Source organism: Papio anubis, chromosome 13 (genome assembly GCF_008728515.1).
Source record: "Papio anubis isolate 15944 chromosome 13, Panubis1.0, whole genome shotgun sequence".
Taxonomy (NCBI): Eukaryota; Metazoa; Chordata; class Mammalia; order Primates; family Cercopithecidae; genus Papio; species Papio anubis.
In genome coordinates this window covers 36,981,269-37,005,369 of record NC_044988.1, presented here as the reverse complement: position 1 = coordinate 37,005,369, position 24,101 = coordinate 36,981,269, and the positions used below count along the sequence as shown (strand labels likewise).

The window sequence follows — 24,101 nt, the reverse complement described above, 5'->3', positions numbered from 1 at the left end:
ACTCCAGCACAATTGCACAGAAGCAATAGCAGGGATAGTTAGAGTGCATACAATTGATTCCAATCTATCCATCACTTAAACTACTGTCTAGGACATGAGGAGGCCACAAAAAAAAAAAAAAAAAAAGAGAAAGAAAAAAGCAAAACTTTTGAATCAAGAAATGCTTTGTCCATTCTAGGTCAAGGAAAATCATGATGCAATTTGGTTTGATATTTTGACTTTAAAAAAGTTTCTCATTTCTCAGTAGAGAAAGTTTAATGCAGTAATGAGGTAATAGTGGCAGTAATAAGCATTTTTCAACTGCATTTGTGGAAGAGCAGCTTCTACCTACCACTATCTTTGGATTCCAGCATTAATTTTACTGATTGGGGCATTATGAAATTTTAAGTGGGAAAGATACTTAGTAACTTAAATAATTTTAATGCAAAATAATACCACCTATTGTCTAAAAGACTAGTCCGGTTCCTTAAGGGGATCAGAGACACAGACACCACCTACAAGCTGTGTATTATCTGGGAGCAGGGGGAAGCATACACATATACTGATAATAAATACAAAGGACTCTAAAATGGTTTCCAGTATTTACTGACTCTTCTATGATACTGTATTTAAGGCCATGGAATCTAACCTTAAATTTTCCAGCCACCTAGCTCCACACCCATGGTTGCAAGAATCAAAAGAGTTCATGCTAAAAATGGAAAGACCATTAAAACTTGGAATTGTAGGAAGAGGAAGGAGACAGGAAGGACACTCCAGGCAGAGAGAATATACTGGAGTCAAAGAGATTAATAAAATGTTCCATAGGAGGCATTAAGAGGGTGCACCTGGTTCTCAGGTTTGCATCTTCTTCGACAACTGTCTGTGGTTAAATACAACCTTAAAGGAGCAATGAAAAAAGAGAAAAGCTATCTCCACCAAGAATAGTGCACTGTAAAAGTGTTAGGTATTTCTTTCTCCTCATAATTCTAAGGGACAAGTCTTTGCAGTTAGAATTTGAGTTTAATTTTTTGAATGTGAAAATAAATTGCACATGTGGACACGCTTTTTGCAACTCGTGTGATTTAGAAAAACACAGGCAAATCTATTGCTTTCATACTTACATTATAAATGCCAGATACATAACCACAATTTAGGTTTGATTTTTTTTCAACTCAAACAATAGTGTTCCCCTAAGGAAAATTGGCTTGACTGAGGTAAATACTAAAAGCTAATGTTGTGAACCCTTGCAGAATAATTTGTTGGCAACTCAAGACCTTGTTTTGCCCAACTTTTACTCCAAAATAATTTTCTTACTCACAGTTGATACAGGCAGTGGCAATTCTCACTTTAATGTATGGCAGTCACATGACTAAGTCAACTTGCACGCTGAAAGAGCAGGGACAGACATCTCAGACCAGTGGAAAGGACCTAATTATTTCAGTGATAAGGACTCTGAAGCCCAAAGAAGTAGGTGATTAGTTCAAACTCATGCTGCTAATTAGTGGATAGGGCAGAACTACTACTAAGTTTAAGTTAATAAGCTTTCAAAAATATTGCCCTAAAGGAACATAGAGGGAAGAAACTTTGGCAGGACAATGGCTTTTGGTGTCCCACATTCTTCCACATGGGGCGATGACTCCAACTCACCCCCATCTTGTGGGGCCAATCAGCAGGGGTGGGCCCACATCAGTTTTAATATTTTCTCTTCTTTGAGTCAGAACTTTAGGGCTTAGTACAAAAGCTTAAGGCAAATATCCAAAAACTGCCCTTCCTGGAGAGAAAGTCAATTTCTGCTCTCTTGAACTTCAGTTCTTCCGAACTGAACTTCAGGGTCTCCCTGACTCTAAGGAATTAAAGAGAAATTAAACCATTGAGTTTATTCATCTCTATCTCCGAGATTTAGAGAACACAAGAGATCACCGAACAAAGAAGCTCTGCTTTTGTTCACTGAAAGAGGAGAGATGGACAGCCGGCTGAAGGTATTGATACAATGATCCACAGGGCAGACAGTGTTGCTCCTTCCACCACGCTCAGGAGGGCTCCCATGTAAGGTACCAGAAACAGTACACACAGAGAAATGACATCCTATTAACAGGGCCCATCCGCCAGGGAGTAGACAGAACAGAAAAATCTGAAGAGACCACTAAAGAAATAGAGCTGTTTCTTTTAAAGCTAGATTTGAAAGAAATAGGAGAATATGTAAAGAAGTCCAATATATAGCAGTTGGCACAGTACCTGGAACTAAAACCACATGATTTTTTAAATTTAAAGATTTAATAGATAAAGTAAAAGAGAGAGCTACATTATAGATGCTCCAATTGGTGGCTTGAAAGATCAGGTGGAAGTATATGTTAAATCATAGAGGAATACAAAGAAAAACTATACGAAAATATGAGGGAAAAATGTACATTTTGAAAGATAGATTCATGAGGAAATACAGAAGTTCTAGAATGAGAAAAACAGACAGATGAAGGAGAGACAATCATCAAGCAAATAACTGAAGGCAATTTTCCTGAAGAATACCTGGGTCAGCAGATCTAAATAGTTCCTCAAGTTCCAGATAAGATGCTAAGATAACAAATACACCTTGGTAAAAGAAGCAAAAAAGAAAAAAGAGTTAGATTGGAGGCCGGGCATGGTGGCTTACACCGGTACTCCCAGGACTTTGGGAGGTCACTTGAGGTCAGAAGTTCAAGAACAGCTTGGGCAACATAGTGAGACACCTGCTCCAACAAAAAAATAAAATAAAAAGTTTACAAGTTAGCTGGGCATGGTGGCATGTACCTGTGGTCCTATCTAATCAGGAGGCCAATGCTGGGGGAACTTTTAAGCCCAGGGGTTCGAGGTTGCAGTGAGCACTGATAGCATCACTGCACTCTAACCTGGGTGACAGAACAAGACCCTGTTTCTAAAACAAAACAAAAAAGTATGAGATTGATAATTAAGTTTTGCAATCTCAAAATTATGAGATGGTAGAACAATATCTACAGATGCTTTAGAGTAAGAGACTGAATCTGAGATATTATTCACTAACAGCTTAAAAGAATGTTATTTGCAGAGATTACTTCACCTACATATCCTGTCTTAGGAAATGCTTAAGAAAGAACTCAAGCCAGAGAACAAAAACATCTAAATCTCATGATAGATGAAACAGATGAAGAGGTAAAACTGGTGAACAAAGAACTTGGTAATAGGTTTAAAATGAAATACAATTGAATACAATCTGAGAATTTGTAAACTAAGTGATAAACAAGAATTTTTTAAACAGAAGAGGCCTACTTCAAGGAAAATTCTAATCATTGCCAGAAACTAGAAGTACTAAATTATTGGAGATGGCATTTGAATGGGAGAAAGAAGAGCACAATAAAAGTATCCCAGAGGTCTCCTATGGAGGGCAGATGGGGTTGAGGGGAAGCTAGAGGAACAAGTGGAAATGTGCTAAGGGTCTGGCCTTATAGAAAGAAGGCAGATAAGCAGTAAAACATTAAAGAACTTTAGTAGAAAAAGAGTTATGATCTCACTTTCACATAATATTAAATAAATATGTATACAATTATGAACACAAAGAAAAGGAAGACAACCATTAATGAAAGATGAAATAATACTAGGATTTCCAAGATAACAAAAAGGAAAAAGAAAATTAATAAACTAATAACAACTGAATCATACAAGTAAATCAGGAAAAAAGAAAAAGAAATAAAGTAAGGAGTAAGGTATAAAGTTAAGCATACCATGATACAAAACATAAAATACTGAATTCTCCCAACTAAGAGAGAGAATATTGACTGAAATAAAAATCAAAGTTGGACTATATACCATTTATTAGAAACACAGTTTAAAATGAAATAATAAAGTTTGAAAAAGAAGAGACAAAGACGAGGCAAATAGAATTTTAAAAATCAAGAGGCCTTGAAATATTTTATTTTTATTTTTACTTTTTTAAGAGACAATCTTACTATGTTACCCAGGCTGACCCTGAACTTCTCGGCCCAAGGGATCTTCCTGCCTCATCCTCCCCTCTAGCACACCCGGGACAACAGGTGTACTCCACTGCCTGGCTTAAAATAAATGCAGAAAGAAACATATTGTAATAACATGTTCTCAATTCTTGTTTCCAAAATTCTTTCTTTGTGAAATATTTCCATTTGTGGAAGGAAAAGAGCACATATTACATCTTTAAAGAGCATGCTTAGTTTTACTTTTTAAACCTGTATATGTAAACTTGTCATAATAAAGACTAGTGCAGAAAGAAAACAAAACATCAGGAGGGACAACATTACTATCAGACTAAGTACAATTTAAAGTTAAAAGTTTTAATTTAAAAAATAAATTACATAATATTAAGTATAATTTTTGAAGCAGGAAATACTCTCATAACCCTGTAGATACCAAACAACACGAAAGTTAAGTAAATAAAGCAAAAACTACTAGTAACTTAAAGATAACTAAGTAAAAAATAAATGATGGTGGCATATTTCAATTTTTCAGAAGCAGGAAGATCTAGTAGACAAAATATTAATAAAGACAGAAAAGTTTAATGATATTGTCAATCAATTTAATAGGTGTGTTGAATCTTAAAACTGGGAAATAGAGAATATTTTGTTACATGAAATGGGAATTCATAAAAATAAGTCACATATTTTGTTGGATACAAATAATACTTTAATAATTTCTTTCTATCACAAAGACCACACTCTGAAAATATTCTAATAAAACAAGAAAAAATCTTAAATGGTAAAATCTTACCCTCTTTGAAATTATGAACCACTTTTCTATATAATTTTTAGCCTAAAGGGGAAGTAAAACTACAATTACATTCTATCTGGAAAGAATAAAAATAAAAAGCACTTTATACTAACACTTATAAAAAATAGCAAAAGCAACATTCATGGCAAAAGCTATAAATGTAATTGCCTTTATATTTAAAAAAGAAGAATAAAACTAAGGAAAGTTTATACCCATCTTAAAAAATGCAAAAAAACAGAATCTACCAAAGCAAAGTAGGAAAAGAGAATTTCAATCTTAAAGTGATGAACTAGAAAACAAAGCAAAATTCAAATAGTAAAGAAGATAAATTCAAAAGCCAGGTCTTTCACTAGCCCACAAGAAGAGATAAACATCTTATAATCCAAATTAAAGGGGGAAAAAAGAAGCGCACAAAAACCCACAAGGTTATGGATGAGAAAGGAGACATAATCACATTTAGAAACATAAAAAATTCAAGGAATACAAGAGAATATTATATGTAACTCTATGGCAACAAATTTAAAATTCTAGAGGAACTGGATAATATAAGTAACTTAAGTTAAATAAAATACTGGAAAACTTGAGTAGACCAGGTAATACAGAAATTAAATATTAACTATCAGCAATAGCAACTGAATAACGTTATGTCTGATTTTCACCGCACTTTAAAGAAATAGACCCTCCTGTTCTTTGTTCCTTCATTCCTTGCTTCCTCCTTTTCTACCTTGGACAAAAATGTATCAACCATGTAAGTTGCTGTTTTGAACAAACATTTGTAAGTTGCTGTTTTAGGCTCTAGGGTGCAACATTAAATAAAACAAATCCTTGTCCTTAAAGCACTAACCTTCTATTTTGCAGCTCTTAAAAAAAGATGATAGGTTGCTTAATTCATTTTATGATGTAATCATTTTAAGACCAAAACCTGTTTGAAATACTATGATATAAGAAATCCACAGACCAACCTCACTAACAAATACAGACATGAGATAATCAAATGGAATGTAGACAGTATCAAAAGATACACTGACTAAAATATTTGTTTCAGGATTGTAATCATGGTACCAAATCAAGAAATCAATATAATTCACTGTATTGACAAATTAAAGAAAGAAATAGTATAAACATATGAATGGTATCTGAGAAAGTATCTGATAAAATTTAACAATTCCAAAGATAAAACTCAAACAAAATAGGAATAGATGGAAAAGTATTATCTACATAAAGTGTTAATATATTGGTTTCATAACTATTTAACTGTTTTCCAAAACACAGAGCCTTTTCTCTTCATTTGTAGCAGCTCTATAGAATTAAAAAAATTTTAATGTTAATTTTTACATATTGTCAGAATAACTATGGCCATACCAGTCACAAAGTAATTCAAGGACTTAGAGATAGTCAACACCTAACCACTCTGCAAAATGAAAGGCCTTAAGCCCAATGAGCTTTCTGCAGAATTTCCACCCTCCAGTCTCTTGAGCCTTGCATGGGGAAAGGGCTTAACAAACTTTTTTTTCAAGATGAGCAAGTTATTTAAACTCCATGAGACCTAGTTTTTTCATAGCAGAATAGGAAGGCATGCTTCGCCTGTCTCACCAAGTTGCTAAAACAATCTAATCATTGATACATGTAAAGTTGTTTTGTGAATTGAAATCCAAACAATTGTGAATTTTTTCTGCTAATTTAAAAGAGAATATGCTTAAATTTCAAATGAATAAGGAAGAGAAATGCTAAGCATTTTCAAAGAGATCTCCGAATGAAGTCATTCTAGACATGGATTCTCAAGAAAGACTTCTGGAAAGACATTATACTGTGCAGTCATCGCTATCTATCTCCTATGACAGTCACTCATGGTATGATTGCCCTTGATTATTCTGAGGTTTATCTGGAAATTTACCCATTCAGTTGACAAATATTTCCTGAGCATTTTCTATGTGCTAGGCTGCTGTAACAAAATACCATAAACTGAGTGGCTTATAAACAACAAAAATGTATTTATTATGGTTCTAGACTTTACAAAGTCCAAGATCATCAACAGATTCAGTGTCTGATGAGGGCTTCTTCTTTTTAGTTCATAGATGGTACCTCCCGTCTACATCTTCACAAGGTAGAAGGGGCTAGCTAGCTCTCTGGGGTCTCTTTTCTGACCCCATTAATGAGGATGAGCCCTCATGACCTAATCACCTTCCAAAGGCCCTATCTTTAACATCATTACCTTAGTGATTAGAATTCAATGTGTAAATTTTGGAGAGACAAAAGCATTCAAACCATAGCAACATCCTGTGTTAGCTTTGGCTTAAGCAATAATGTTCCTGAAATCACTGATTTGATATGCTAGTTTTACGGTTTTCAAATACCATGTTAAAGAATACACACACACACACACACACACACACACACACACATACACACACGCACACACATTTTTAAGTTCATCTATGTACCAGCAAAACAATCTCCTAAACCACAAGTAGTACATGCATCTTGTTTTGCGAAACAGATGAGGAATAAAAACTAGTAGATAGTAAATTAAGATGCACCTCCTACGCTCTAGGATTAGTTTAATGTTGAGGCAGGTCTCATGCCAGGACCAGATTTTTGTGGATACGAGAAGATTGTGCCATTTCTTAAATCTCCTTATTAGGAATGTCATTTGCTCTCCATGAATGAAGGAAGAGGCCCCCACTACAATATCTGAAATCAGAAGCTGAATGTGTTGCTTGCTAAGAACAGTAGGACCCTGTTTATAGGACATAGTTTTTCAAAGCAAACTTCTGATCAAATATAGGGTAATGAGAAGCATGGAATTCAAGATTAGTGGACTTTCAGGAGAGTCTCCATAGACACTTATCTGTTGGCCTTTAGCCAGGAAGCCTGGTCTCTGGAGGGCAGCTGTTGCTGATTGGCTCAGAAGCTGGGGCTCTCTCAGTCATTGGCGGACTCCAAGAAGCCGGGTTATGATGCATAAGAGTAATTTGCCATTTCGGAAGAGGTCTAACACCAGTGCTGACAGAGTGAAAAGCAGTCAGTACTTTCCTGGGTTGATAGGCAAGTTTTACTCACACAACCAAAAAGAAGAGATAAAATAAGTAGCAAAATGATTCCAAAGTGGATGATGAGTTGATTTAACCTCCGGATTCTAAGTAGTACCTATTGAATAATTCTTTTTAATCTTTTTTAAGTAAAACCTGTTAGAGCAGCAGTAATAATTTATTCAAAACTGCTTGGACTACTAACCAAAGCTTAGGAGAAAACATAGCTCTAAATAAATAAATAATAAATCTCTTCTGCTACTTGCTCTCCTACTTGGAACTCACGGTACAGAGCTTCCCATGTGAGAATCAGCTTCCACTAAAACGTTTGCTCTTGTGATTTTGCATGACGTCTTACTACTTATGGGCCATCTCAGTGTCAACCATCTATAGAAGATGACGACTGTTTAGAGGTGACCCTCATGATTTTCAAAATTTTTTTTCATAGGTCACATAGTCTTTATTTTAACTCTTATCACCCCAAATACCCCTCTAAATTTTGACGAACCCTGGCTACTCATTTGTCTCATGACACTTTAATTAACAGACAGATATATACATGTATAGTGCACATGTAGACTCAGAGAAATCCTCAGGGCTGCAGATGGCTTATTTACTCATTCAAAGCACACTTTTGTAATACTTTAAATATGAAAGTTATGCCGTTCTGCCTCCTTACCGCCCATTGAACTCCCTAGATTGGATCCAGCAAGAGCTTAATGATTTTTAAAAATATTCAATATGATTTATTTCATATATAAAATATATATATTATACACACACTCATGCACACACACACACACACACATTTGCACTCACATACAAGCCACTAACTTTCACGTGTGTCCGTGTACGTGTGTACTTCTACTAACTTCCCTAAGCTTTGGGTAATTATTTTCCTTAAAATAAACTTGAAGTTTGGTTTATAAGTAATTTCTAGAATTTAATGTCATGGCATAAATTTCAGAACTAACAACAGGCATAAAAACAAATATGTATGCCTCTCATACCACTAATTCCTATTGTCAACTATAAAATGTAGAAAGATGTTATATTGCAAAATTATCATTTATGCCATTTGGGTACAGGGTTCATTGTTTTAATTAATCTTGACTGACCAAATTTTAAAACATTAAGATATATGAGAACTGCTCTGTTGCATATTCAGTAACATCTTTTTGGAGTGTGATGCTGCTATTATCTTTCCCTGTAGACTTTCACTATGCTTTTTGTCTTCGTTTTGGGGAAAATAATGTGACATAATTAATCAATATTCTCTAGGTCCATATATCACAATATATAATTCATCACAGCTGCTAGGAAATCTGGCTTCTCCTATTGTTAGCAATCAGATAATGATAATGATGACAATAACTTTTTAATCTATTCTTCCATTCATGTTTATGAATTATAAAATAAAACTTGCTCAGTTCCTATTAAGTGCCAATATTTTTCAAGATACTTCAGGAGCTACAAAGATGACTAGTTTGCAATCTGGTGAGAGGCTTATGTTGTTACTCGCAGGATCCCAATAATTTATAATGTGATCAGAAGCTATAAATGTAGATAAAGTGACCCTAACTCAACCACTTATAACGAGGGCAATTTGTGGCAAGTTAACTAAATAAGCTTCAACTTTCTCATCTGCAAAACAGATACAGTAATAATAATACCCTCATAGAGACCTTATGAAGATTTGTTGAATAATTATGTGAGCAATATATTCAGTGCAGTGCTCAGCATACTGTAAATGCCTACTCAATTAACAAAATTTATGTCTAAAACTAAAAAAATTAAATTGAAATTATATAATATAAACTGTTTGTATTATTATTTATGAGGAGAAAAATGATTATTTCCTATTATATGGAGAGGTATGGAAAAAGTAATTGACTTATCCAGGGTTACATAGCAAGTCATTGACAAGTCAATATCAGAAGTACTCTCAAGAGAAACCATGTGCAAAGATGGCCTGCTTCAATCATCCTGAATTTTTCCTTAGCTCAGAATAAAGCCTTTCGGGTGAATTCCTCAAGGCAGGGATGACTCACGACCACTCTAGTGGAGCAAAGGACATTTTACAGTTTTAATCCACGTGCTTGCTTCCAGCCCACCAACGGACGGCATCTAGTTTGTAAAGTTCTGACTACACATTAGAATCAAACACTGAAGGATGTGAGCACAGAAGGATTGGCTTGTGTTTTACCACCTCCTGCCTTAGCTCTGACCATGCTACCACTCTCAAACATTCTTCACCTCTGAGACTGGCCAAAGGGAAATAGCCTTGCTTGAAAATGCCCTCCTGAGTATGTCTGCGTATTATGTTCTTTGAGACCCTTGCTAGTTCATTCCCTGTGCTGCAGATTGCATTTGGCAAATTCCAAAGGGCAGGATTACATTTAAAAACAAACAGTTAAAGGTTAAGAGTAGAAAAGAGATTTATATTGTATAATATTTCCAACTCACCACTTCTGCTAGTTTGTCAGGTCATCCCTCCAGAGAGGGAAGGGAGGAAAGGCACACACTGTACATTTACAACTGACCTGCTGACATGCTATGAAGAAAGAAACTAAATTAACAAGGAAGAAAACTGACCAAATTCTGTTTCCCTTCTGCCAAAAAAAGCACCTTGTCTTGGTCTTGCCTGAGATGTTTTCCTGTTGACTAATCTCCACCAGCTCTGCCCCCAACCTCAGATTCTCTTATATGCTCTTTTTTTGGGCTTTCCTCCACAGCACTTACACCATTCAACCCTAACAGAGGTTTCCGCGGTCTACCTTCCCCATCAGCTTACATGTGCTTCAAGGGAGTGTTCATCTTTGTGACTCATCTCACATAGTGCCTGCTGCAAAGAAAGGCACTAGGTAGGGTAGAAAAAATGTTATACCTGGAGTCATTCAGATTGCAGTTCAAATCTAGTCTCAGCTTCTTTACATTAAATTATTTCAGCCTCGGTTTCTTAATCTATAAAATAGAAATAATATATTCTTTATAGAGTTGTTCTGAGGATTAGAAGTAGCAAATGCAAAGCGTCTGTAGCATAGTAGAGACAATACATAATTTATTATTATTATTACAGCAGGTGCCTAACTAACGTTTGCTGAATGAGAGAGATTATGAATAACTATGGTATACTTATTGTGAGCCTCAGGTCTCTGTATCAACTTAAAAACATACATCATTTTTCTTCCTCTTTCTTCAACTCAAAGTTACTTTTTCCCTCACAGAATTATAGAATGGAGGAAGAAAGATGGGTGTTACACTTATCTGAGGTACAAGTAGAACCTCCTTTATTTATAAAACTCTTTGTGCGTGAGTCAACATCCCTTATAGTATTATCCCTATATAATCAATAATATAATATATATTTATATAATATAATCAAAACTATATATACAGTAACATAATACAGGAGATAGTATAGCCAAAACTCTTACTAGATGGGAAGAGAAGCATAAAAGTAAGCAAAAAACCTCTATGCTGTCCCTTTGCAAAAGCCTTGCTTTAATGGCCATGTGCAGAGGACAGACAGCAGCAGGCTAGTGAAACAGCTGCCATATGGTCAGACAGAAGAGAGAAACATCCAGGTAAGAGGGCAGAGCTGTTCCAAGGACGTAGTAAAGTGGAGTTTCCAAGCTCATAGCAGAAGATGGGCCGGGATGCCTAGGAAAGTAGGTTATGACAGTCAGTCCTGTATTAAAGCAGCCAATATATCATCGGAAAGACTTATTTATTCATTTTTTGTTACTGTGGCATTTTTTAAGCAAAGTTGTTGATGTTATTATTACTTTTAAACAGGATCTTGTTCTTCAATGGGTTGGGGAAAGGGCTTTTAAAGTTAATGAAATATTAGAGCCCACACTGGCTGGGGTTTAAAATGGGATCATGTTATTATCTGTAACATATATTTGGATAGTTCTAACTCTCACCTGCAAGTGCAAATCCAAGAGACAGACATCATCATCATACAGGTGTTAGAATGCAAGTGTCTCTTTGGAATCATATACACCTGAATTGGTTCAAATCTATTTCCTAACTGAGTAACCTTGGAGAAATATGTGTGTGTTTGTGTGTGTGTCCAATTTTATATATCTGCATAGATATAGGAACATATATGCATAATTGTGATAATTAAATACAGTATTAGGTACTTGGTAAATGATAATTATGATAATTTTTTAGTCACAATGTCACCCCCACCCCCAACAGACACACACCCCTACATGTGGCCCTCACAAATGGAAGCTGTTATTTGGATTAGCATGACTCCCGTCCTTGAGTTGAATTTTTTCTCAGAGAGCTCTTAGTTCTGCCATATAAATAAAGCACAAAGAGCTTCCCAACACACTACCAGTCTTTTCCACTTTTCTTACTTGTGTCCTATCTCCCACATAAGACTCAAACACAAGTCAAGGACTGAAGGGACCAAAAAAAAAATCATCCTTGTTATTGACCCACATATGCAAGCAGACTCTTCTCAAGTTTCACGAAAATAAACAACGTCCATCCACAAAATATTAGCAGAGTGCTGAGTATACCATTGGCATGGGGATTTACATCCAGAACTTTAACCATTTAAAATTAAATGTTACATATGCATGTTTCAAAAAGGCTTTTAGTCATTTTAGCCAAGTTAGCTTTCAGCCTCCTCAATTCTCAATCACTGCCTCCTTCCCACCCTATTCTGGTCTTCTCTGATCTGCTTTCTACCTGTCTCGCATCAAATTCCCTTTTATTTCACGTGAACAACAAATGAACTCTTTTCTTGTTTACGTGTTTCCCACAAACCCCTGCTTTCAGGGTATCTGCCATTCACTATCTCCACGTGGCTGGCCTAGGCATTGGCCTAAACAAAGGGAGTTTCTTCCCTAAGAGGAATGGCTGGGTGCCCGAGGTTAAGAATTGGGTAATTGGGTGCCTAGTCTCCTCTCTCTCCAGTCAGCTTCTCCTACTGTGTTCAAGTATCCACTTTATAACCAGCTGTAGGGTAGGATTTAAATAACCTTGTGTTGAGTATGAGTATGTAACCAAATTTGGTTCACTCAGAACTGAGGGTAAGAGTTATATGTCAAAGCTGGAGAGTAAGTTATATGTTTGTCTCTCTCCTACTGAACATGAATCAGAAAGCATCTATTAGTTGCCACTGGCAGTGGTCTTATGACCACAGTGAGGAAAAGGTTTTGGAGAGTGAATCAGAGATGAAAAAGTTTATTTTATGGTGACACTAGCCATGAAATTATCATTGTTCTGGCTTGATTTCTCTCTAGACTTACACCATAAGATGATACATTTCCTTACTGTTTGAAGCAGTTTGAATCATCTATTTGCTACTTGCAACCAACAGAATCTTAATACCGCTGAAGCACTGTTTTAATGCAAAAGGCACATCTGCACATAACTGAGGATAAACCACACAGTGCTATTTCTCCTCCTATTTTTGTCTTTCCCCATATAGCATCTACTTTAGTTTGTAGATGAATAATAGGTTTTTTATTGAGATAAAATTCATATTCCATGAAACTCACCGTTTGACCATTTAAAAGTACACAATTGGCCAGGTGTGGTGGCTCACACCTGTAATCCCAGCACTTTGGGAGGCCGAGGTGGGTGGATTGCTTAAGCTCAGGACCTCTAGATCAGCCTGGGCAACATGTGAGACGCCATCTCTGCAGAAAATACTAAAATTAGCTGGACGTGGTGTAACACACCTGTAGTCCAAGCTACTGGTGAGGCTGAAGTGAGAGGATTACTTGAGCTTGGGAGGTGGAGGTGGAGGTGGCAGTAAGCCAAGATGGCACCATTGCACTCCAGCCTGGGTGACAGAGAAACTTTGTCTGAAAAAGTAAATAAAGTGTACAATTCAGTGGTTAATATATTCACAATGTTATGTAATTATCAGCACTAATTCCAGAAAATTTGTATCACACCAAAGAGAAACCCTGTATCTATTCAGGAGTCATTCCATATTATCCCCCTCCAACTAGCCCCTGACAATTACTAATCTACTTTTTGTCTTTATGTATTTGCCTATTCTGGACATCTTGCATAAATACAATCATATAATATATTACCTTTTCTCTCGCTTCTCTCACTTTGTAGCATGCATCAGTACTTCATTCCTTTTCAGGGCTGAATAATATTTCATTTTATGAATATACCACATTTTGTTTATCCATCAGTTGATGTATAATTGGGCTGTTTCTCCCTTCCAGCTATGAAGAATAATGTGCTATGAATATTCACATCCAAATTTTGGTGTGAATATATATTTTCATTTCTCTTGGACATACACCTAGGTATGGAATTGCTGGTTCATATGATACTTCTATGTTTAACTTTTTGAGAAACTGCCAAACTGTTTTTCACAGCTGCTGCACCATTTTACATTCCAACCAGCAAAATGTGAGGATTAAAATTTCTCCACATACTCGCCAACACATGTTATTTTTCATGTTTTTTTTTTAATTATAACCATCAACTAAATTTGAAGAGGTATTTCATTGTGGTTTTGATTTGCATTTTTATAATAACTAATGATGCTGTGCAGCTTTTCTATGGGATCCAACTATATGGGTTATTTCTGGACTTTTTGTTCTATTCCAATAATCCATATGTCTATATTGTTGTTCCAGTATCACACAGCTTTAATTATTTATAGATTTGTAGTAAGTGCTGAAATCAGAAAGTGTATTCATACTTTCACTTTGTTCTTTTCTTTCAAGATTCTTTTAGCTATATGGGGTTCCATGCAATTCAATATGAATTTCAGGATCAGCTTGTCTGTTTCTGAAAAAAAAAGAAAGGCTCTCCGAATTTTGATAAAGATTTTACTGAATCTATATATTGCTTTGGCAATATTCCCATCTGAACAGTATTAAGTCTAATAACCCATGATCACAGATGTCTTACATTTATTAAATTTTTTTAATTTCAACATTGTGTTGTAATTTTTCAGTATAAAAATCTTGTACTTTCTTGGTTAAATTTAATCCTAAGTGTTTTATTGTTTTTAATACTATTGTAAATGGACTGTACATGCAAATACTCATTGCATACATATGGAAATACAACTGATTTTTGTATGTTAGTCTGTGATAAGTAGGTTTTAATCATCATTAACAGCAGCTTGAAATAAGGAAATAAGAGACTGAGATGGACATGTGAAAAGAATAGAAATTCCACCTTTAGCCAAGGAAAATATTTCAAGAGTTTATATGGCCTGTGCCTGTCCTCAAGTTATTATCTCTCAGCTTCAAGCCCAACTTTCTATACTAGATTTTTTAGTCCTGGGGCTGGGACTTTGCAAACATCATTTCAGCTGTACTACCTGTTCCCTGGTTAGGCTCTGCCATTAGAGGGTATAGGAGAAGGCCTGCAAAGCTGGAATAGACTGTCCCCTTTCCATTTATTCACTGTGGTCTTATCTCGTCCCAGCTTCCTGTGAGCAAAACCCTAGCAATGCTTCTTCACAATGGCTGCAGCAGTTCCTCCCCATTGCAGCAGCTGAATTTGACTTGCAGTTTCTCTAATGCTTGCAGGAGATACCAGTCTCAACAGAAGAGAACCTCTTCCTCAGAGGTCTGAGTTTCAGCTACGCATGGACCTTCCTCTGAGTTTCTAAGATTAATGATTCCAATCTCTATCATTGTTCGTCCAATCCTAAGAATAGAAACTACTTCCCGTAGTTGCTATTTTCATGATACCTTAGTTATTTGACTGAACAACTGTATGGCTTGTTAACAGTTATTTATATTAAATTATATGTGTCCTTATAATTGGTGTGGATTCTGTCACCTTCCTGGGCCCTGCTAGATACAGGTGCTAACCTTGTTCAGAGCCTACTATGTGCCAAGTATTGTGCCAGTTTTTTGTTTTTGTTTTTGTTTTTTTTTTTACATTTCTTTTCTCAGGTAAGTAAGAGTGTCAGATATATTTAGCACAAAGAACAATAGTATTTTCCCTACTGTCACCCACATTTTTTGCTTGGCCATAAGCAATGGGGAAGCAATTGGGAAGGAAGAAAGCCCCAAAGTTTACAAAGATAGTTTTCACCCTAATCCACCCATCTTCAAGGAGAACTATGCATGTGAGGGACTTTTAATCACGTGGAAAATAATGTCACAAGCTATTGCATCCTGAACCCGCACTGCCCAATAGACTTTTCTGCAATCATAGAAATGTTCTGTATCTGTTGAGAATTGTCCAGTGTGGTAGCTTCTAGTCATGTATGACTACTGAGCACTTGAAATGTCACTTGTGTGCTTGAGAAACTGGATTTTTAATCTTAATTAATTTTAACTTAAATACACACATGTAGCCAGCCAGCAATATTAAATGTGATGGCCAAGTTAGACTTTTCAGGGCAGCAACAGATGGGCGTGGCTGACGAAGACGACCTCCTGGTCTTCTGGATGTACAATTTCACAGCACACACAAATGCTCGTTGGGATTGTTAAATTGTGTGCCTAGGTGACTTGTCCATGAGCTTTCATGTATGAAAAGACTGTCAAAAACAGATCATTCATGCTGGGGCTCACCTCCACAGGTGCCAGGGAACGTCTTGCCTTAGGGAAGAAAGCAAATCTATACTCCATGATTAGTGTGTGATTATATTTGACAGACAGGCATCAATGCCTGGTGATTTTGATGCACTGGCTTTTATCTTGTGAGATTTATTTAAAGAAGCACATGCGTGGCTTAGAGCCTTGGGGAATGATAACATAAAAATAGGCAAGCATAAAAGGAAGCAAAGGAAAACCTGCTTCATTTGTAGAAAGGCTCACTCCTCTTTCAGGTACCTAACTCCAAATCCTACCACCTGCATCTCTTCTCTTTTCAAATCCATTCTTCAACTCAACTCTTATAAAATGTCTTTCATTATTAACCCACCAGAGAAAGCTTTCCCATACACACTCCATCCTGTGTCCCTCAGCGTTTAATAGAAGCAGCCAGTAAAAAGAGCGAGAGAAAAGCAATGCTGACTGGGAGGTAGGAGTTGAGAAGAAAGTAGTAAATGTATTTTCATTGCATTTATAGTGCTTTCTTTAAAAAGACTAGAAGTACATAGAAGTAAGATTTTAACTTATTTCTAGATGATAATGTTATTCTTACTCTTCTTACATTCTTATAATTCAATTTTTTAAATTTAAAAATGAAAAGAAAAGCAATGGTTAGTTCAACCATTGTGGAAGACAATGTGGCAATTTCTCAAGGATCTAGAACTAGGAATACCATCTAACCCAGCAATCCCATTACTAGGTATATACCCAAAGGATTATAAATCATTCTACTATAAAGAAACATGCACACGTATGTTTATTGTGCACTATTCACAATAACAAAGACTTGGAACCAACCCAAATGCCTATCAATGATAGACTAGATAAAGAAAACGTGTTACATATACAGCATGGAATACTACGCAGCCATAAAAAAGGATAAGTTCATGTCCTTTGCAGGGACATGGATGAAGCTGGAAACCATCATTCTCAGCAAACTAACACAGGAACAGAAAACCAAATACCGCCTATTCTCACTCACAAGTGGAAGTTGGAAAAATGAGAACACATGGATCCAGGGAGGGGAACATCACACAATGGGGCCTGTCAGGGGGTGGGGGGTTAGGGGAGGGATTGCATTAGGAGAAATACCTAATGTAGATGACGGGTTGATGGGTTCAGCAAACCACCAAGGCACGTGTATACCTATGTAACAAACCTGGACGTTCTACACATGTATCCCAGAACTTAAAGTATAATTAAGAAAAATAAAATACATTACTAAATAAAAGAAACAATGACCCCATACAGTATCCTACTGTACTTTTTTATGTTGGTGTTTTCAATTATTATCACTCTGGAACAGATGGATCTTCATTGTGTCCATGTTGTTAAGTTAACATTGTCCAATAACTATTTATGATTTCTCTCAAGTCTGTCTGGTATTTATTTGGCAATAGCCCCCAAGAAGACTGTTTTCATTAATTAGCCACAGAGTGGAGGAGGGGGCACTTAGGACATACTGCAAAATGGCCCTCAGTTTAACCTCCCACAGGACATGAAGGTATAATTTTTTCCTTATGTAAGTTTGCGAAGTACTTTATAGGCTGTTAAAAGAAAGACACTTCACTAAAGGGCTCACCAATTAAATCAAGGATAGTGAATCAGTTAAAAGTTCAGAACTAAGCAAATAAAGGAAATAGAACTCAATAAAGCTATACTTTAGCCAGAGTATTTAAAGATACTTGCTTCTTCATGTTGGTTTCAGCTTCAAATATTTTAATGTAGGGCCCTGAGTTCATTTATATTTATCAGATTGTGCAGGCCAGTTTTGGTTTGGTAATAATGGTCTTTGATATCTAAACACCAAATAGAACGTGTCTACTCTTTTCTGAGTGGTTTTATTTCTATGACTGTAGGCTTCTGGCAGTTGGACTAGTTCCAAAGGTGACAAGAGTAAAGGCTCTTTTCCAAGAACATCTCAACACCTTTGCTGAAACATGTTACTTGTGGTAATAACTTTTTCTGCTCATTTCCCATTTTGCTGCTATTCGTTATATCACCTATATTATGATGGTCTCTCTGGAAGTGCCAGAGCTGTGTTTCAAATAGAATAATAATTTTAATCTTCTTTCAAACTTTTTGTATAGAAACAAGCCATTTCTAACATGGATGTTGATGGGTAACGATATTCTTATTTGATATAAAAATCTTGGAAATAAAAGCAGGCCTGGTGGAGTCTTAAGCAGGAACAAAGAAAGATATAAGACCAAACATTACTTCCACACAGGTTTTCTACAGAAACAGAGGAAGCTATTGCATTTTACATAAAGTACTCTCATTTTCTTGCTGATTATGTAGACTATTTTATTGGATATCTTTCTATACTATGTCTCTAAATAGGTGGTCTATTAGTCTTTTAGCAAGTTATTTATTGTTTGGCATCCTTGTGCAGATTTCATCAGAAACGTGGATTTTTAAAATGTTAATTTAATACATACAATGATGTACATAAAATGGTATATTTCGACTCAATATTAGGAGTCTTTTTTATTATTATTGTACATTCTATTTTGCATATTATCTCCTCCATTATCCTTGTTTCATTAATATCTGTGATTGTAATCAATATTTTTTGGTCTCAACACATCTATGATATGATGCCTTATTAATAGAAATGATGACACTCTAGTAATGATGCAGGGGTGATAAGTGATAAGACAAATATAATTCAGGGACTACCCTTCCCCACTCCAGTATTAAGAATCTCTCCTTATAAATAATAAGTGGAGTTAATTTTGTCATTTCTAGGTCATGTTAAATTATAAAGTTTCTTCTCATCTAAATTATTATAATCCAGTACTTTTAAAGGGCTGAATTTTGACAATGATTTTTTCTTAATATTTTATAAAGAGTAAGAAAATACCAGTTAATTATCTGTTTCTCCAATTCTGAATGTTGCATTGATTCACTCATTTATGTGAGCCCAGTGCATTAGTGAAGGAGAGATACAGTATGATGGCCTTAATCAAAGGATTTGACTTCTTGGAGTCTACATGAGTTTACTCATTTATAAAATGATTTAGACAAAACAAGATTTTCCCAGTGTTTCTATGGAATGCTAGCCACATAAAATGGTCTTTAAAGTAACATTTTCCATCATGAAATATGTATGGGTTATTAGTCTGTACTCATGCAGCTAATAAAGACATACCTGAGACTGGTAATTTATAAAGGAAAGAGGTTTAATTGACTCACATTTCAGCATGGCTGGGGAGGCCTCAGGAAACTTACAATCATGGAGGAAGAGGAAGCAAACATGTCTTTCTTCACTTGGTGGCAGCGAGTAGAAGTGCCAGAAGGGGAAATGCCAGATGCTTATAAAACCATTAGATCTCATGAGAACTCACTCACTGTCATGAGAACAGCATGCAGGTAACCATCCCCATAATTAAATTACCTCCCACTAGGTCCCTACCATGACATGTGGGAATTATGGGAGTTACAATTTAAGATAAGGTTTGGGTAGGGACACAGCCAAACCATATCAATGGGAAATATTACCCACAAAACTCTCCTTTTGATAATTAATATTAAACACCGAAATATTTGACCCCATAATTCCTTTTGAAAAATGTATTACCTAGTAACCACCTGTAGTATTCATGGTAAAACAGCAAACTGATTCAATGTGAGAGGTGGCATTGAAACATTTCCGACGCAACAGAGATAATCTTCGGCAATAGTGATCAAGAACTAAAGAAAAGTCACAAACAAATAATCTTTGACTTGAATGAAAAACAAATACCTATAGTTACAATAGGAGACTACTATAACCATTTTATTCTAAAAATCTTGAAGGCCAAGATGTACTTCCTAAAATTTTCTGAAGTTACTTTCTAGAAATATAGTTTTAAAATGACTCAAGAAAAATTCTACAAATTAATAACCATTATTAAAATTGAAATCAGTAATAAAAAAATCCTACTTCAAACCATTCCAGGACCAGTTGATTATTTATTATTTTCCCAAAAGGTTTTAGTAATGCCTTAATAAATATTCTTTCAAGAAAATCTTAATCCTATAAAACTGTATTCAATTTGGAAAAAAAATGCTACCCAATTTGTTTTATATTGTGAATATAACTTATATAACAAACTAGACATATACAGTATAAGAAAAATAAAATTTTAAAAATTAAACTAACAAGCAAAATTAGAGACCTCAATTATAAACAAAAACTTAATTAAAATATTAGCAAATATAATTCAGCAGTTTATTAAACAAGCACTACAACATTATAAACCATGAATTTTTATTAATCATGAAAATACAATACAGCTTCATAAAACTTACGAATAGAAATTAAAGGGAAAATTTCATATCATTATAATAAATCAAAAAATGACATTCAATACAATTCAATATCTGTGCTTGATTTTTTAAAAAATTCTAAGAAAACACTGTAGAAGAGGATTTAATTAACCTGATGAATACTGTTCATTAAAAACTTATAACAAATTCCATACTCAATGTCGAAACTCTAGAAGCAGTCCCAACATGAGGATGTTTACTACTGACAAGTTTATTCAATATTATACCGGAGATCCTGGGAAATTCAGTAAGACAAAGAAGTACGTGGTATGAGAATTGGAAAAAAGAAAATGTAGGCAAACTTTGTGTTCATCTGAGCCTAAACTAATATGGAAGAAAAAAAGGACCAAAAAAGTAAATAAAAACTAAGACAATTTTGAGAAACAACTTTGGGAGACTTTGTACCACAGCTTATTATAAAACTTTAGTGATGCAGACAGGGTGTATTGGAGCACAAATAGATAGTGGACCAGTAGAACAGATTAGAGAGCCTTCATACAGATCTATTCCTAAAGAAAACCTACTATTTGACAAAGGTGGCATCACATATCAGACAGCAGTAGATGGGTGAAATTGACAATCTACATGAAAAACTCAAACAAGATCAGATGGCTATTTCATACTATATGCAAAACAAAGTTTCAAGTGGATTAAAAATCTAAATGTAAAAAACAAACACTTCAAACTCTTACAAATTCTTTTAAACATTCTTTTCTTATGTCAGGGTAGAGAAAAAAATCTTAAACTAGTCATTAAAACACAATAATAATTTTTAAAAAAAAGATTGCTAAAGTCAAAAACACCAGAATTTCTGTTCAAAGTCTCTGTATATAAGATTAAAAGACAAAGAACAGACCAAAAAGAGATACTGGCAACTCTTATAATTGATAAGTATTAATATTCAGATTTAAGAACTCCTATTAGTAATTATGAAAACATTGAACAACCTGATGGAAAAGAAGGAAAAGGACATAAACAGAGACCCCACAGAAGAATAATCCGAATTGACAATAAATGTATAAAAATATGCTTAACCTGACTACTAAACAAGGAAGTGTTAATAAACCAAAATGATATACCACTTCACATCAATCATATCGGCAAAGATGTAAAAATTTGCCAATGCCAAACATTAATGAGAATGTGGTGAAATGAACACTTTGGAGGGCAATTTGATATCACCAAGTAACTGCTTCAACCCATCAGTATTGACATATACAAGGAAACATACCCAAGAATGTTAACTATACCATTTTAAACATAGCAAAACCTAAAAACAGCATAACTGTCTATCTAAAGGAAAATAGTCTGCTATGTTCATACAACAAAATAATGTGCAACAGTTAAAATAAGTGAACTATAGATAAGTAAGTTGCAGAAGGACACAAATAGTGTATTATTTGTATATAGCATGAAATCTGTAAAATGATATTATTTAGATACACACATGCTATGTTCTAAAAGCATGCATGGGAAAGATAGCAACTTCAGAATAGCAGTTACTTCTACACAAGAGGAATGAAAATTTGGTTGGAGAAGAGCAACACAGGTGGATTAACCTCTCTCTCCAATGTTTTAGAGCTTACAAATATCTGAGGCAAATATGGCAACATTTTAACATATGATCAGGCTGTGTGGCAAAAATTAAAAATTTTTTAATTTTTAAAAAACAAGAAACAAAGGTACAGTGAGCTTTGTGGAACCCAAATATAAATAAAGCAATAAAATATGACTGTCCTAGTTAGTAATGATTTGCCTGGACCTCAAGGCTAAGAAATCACTGCACTTACTTCCTCTCTCCCAGCTCTAACTGGAACCCTCCTCTCAAAACACAGCCTCCTTTCCCCAGCATCCATCTTTGGTTTCCAACCTGGCTTGCTTACTGGGCACTTCCTTTGTTTCTCTCCTGACCTCTACGGCAATATTCTTCTATAAGGCTTTCAGGCTTCACGAGCTGATCTTTAATCCAGATTTTGAGTACAGAATCATTTCCTTGGGCAGACCCAGGTCTAACCATCTGCTCAGATTCTTCCCTGGATATGGGTGAACTGTGGTATATTCATACTGTGAAATACTTCCCTGCAGTTAAAGGGAATGAACTATAGCCACATTTCTCAACATGGATATATCAAAATATAATAGAGAGCAAAAGAAGCAAACGCTCCTCTCAGGAGCCACTTTTATTTGCCCTCCTGGGCCAGAAAGCTGCCCACAGCCTGGCCTCAGCTGGAAGTGGGCACTGCCCTTCCACAGTTGTAGCACTTGAAGAGTCCAAAAACACGTGGGAAAAGCTTCTGCTCTAATATTTATTGAAAGAACATAAATAGAATACAAAATAATACCTCTGGTAGGTTCGAACACTGTAAAAATTACACATATGGAGCAGGACTAGAAGGGAATAAAGAGAAATGAAAATAGATTTTTTAAAAATGTGTCAGGATCGTAGGTAATTTTCTCCCCTTTCTTTTGCATCCCATCGATATTGTTATGTGTTTGTGTAACAAGTTATTTTAAAACGTTAAAAAATGTAGGTTGTAGGACAGATAGAATCAATCTGTAATCTTTCTGGTAATGAACAGTGAATTTTCTCCAAGTTGATAATGGGCTTCAATTCTGCTGTCAGAACCACAGTTTATCTGCAATTCCAGGACACCCATTTCCTACTGATCACATGCCCTGGGATAAGAATAACATAGAGCACCACTGTATTATATAGCTGTCCGAAATTTTAATCACAACTTGCTTTTCAAAGCAACAGACTAATTACTTAACATTGTAGGATTAATAAAGAAAGATTACAAATATTTCAAAGGCAATTGGTCGAGTTGATATAAACAAACTGCTTGCCCCAAACTGTTTAGGTGTTAAGATTCCACTTGATAGAATGACCATAAGCCAGTAAATGCTGCAACTGGATGGTAACAAAGCCCTTCTGGGGGGCAGGAGTATAATGTCAGGTCTAGATGATAGGTCTTGACAAAGTCCTGGGTTCCAGTCCTAGCTCTGCCACTGAGTAGTCGTGAGAAAATGCTTGGCATTTCTGAGTTTCAATTTTCTCTTTGGTGAAACAGAGACGACAGTGTTCACCTGACGGAAGGGATGTGAGCACGAATTGAGATAATGAATGTAAAATAGTTAGCTAGAGACCTGGCCCCTGGCAGATGCTCAGTAGATAACAGCTTTTAGTTTTCAATCAGCTCATTTTCCCTGAGCTCTGTTATGTGTGGCCCTTAGCTAAGTAATGTAGGTGGGCCATTTTTGAGCAGGCCTACAGGTAGAGCAGCAATTGACACAAAATGTAAATGTAACTGCCGAAGATGTAGCAGGTCTGGTGAATGCTATTATTTGAAGAATACTATGACTATGGATTAACAATATAGCTCAACACACCCCTCCTCCCCACCGATTTTTCCACTCAGAACAAATCTATAGGATATAGCCATATAACATAGAGCTGAACTGAGAACATCACAGC

General features: G+C 35.5%; 1 long non-coding RNA gene across 4 annotated transcripts in view; it reads left to right on the top strand.

Moving 5' to 3' along the window:
- The window catches only part of LOC103878348, a 59,828-nt gene that overhangs the window by 7,888 nt on the left and 27,839 nt on the right, over window positions 1-24,101 (top strand). The window lies entirely within an intron of this gene.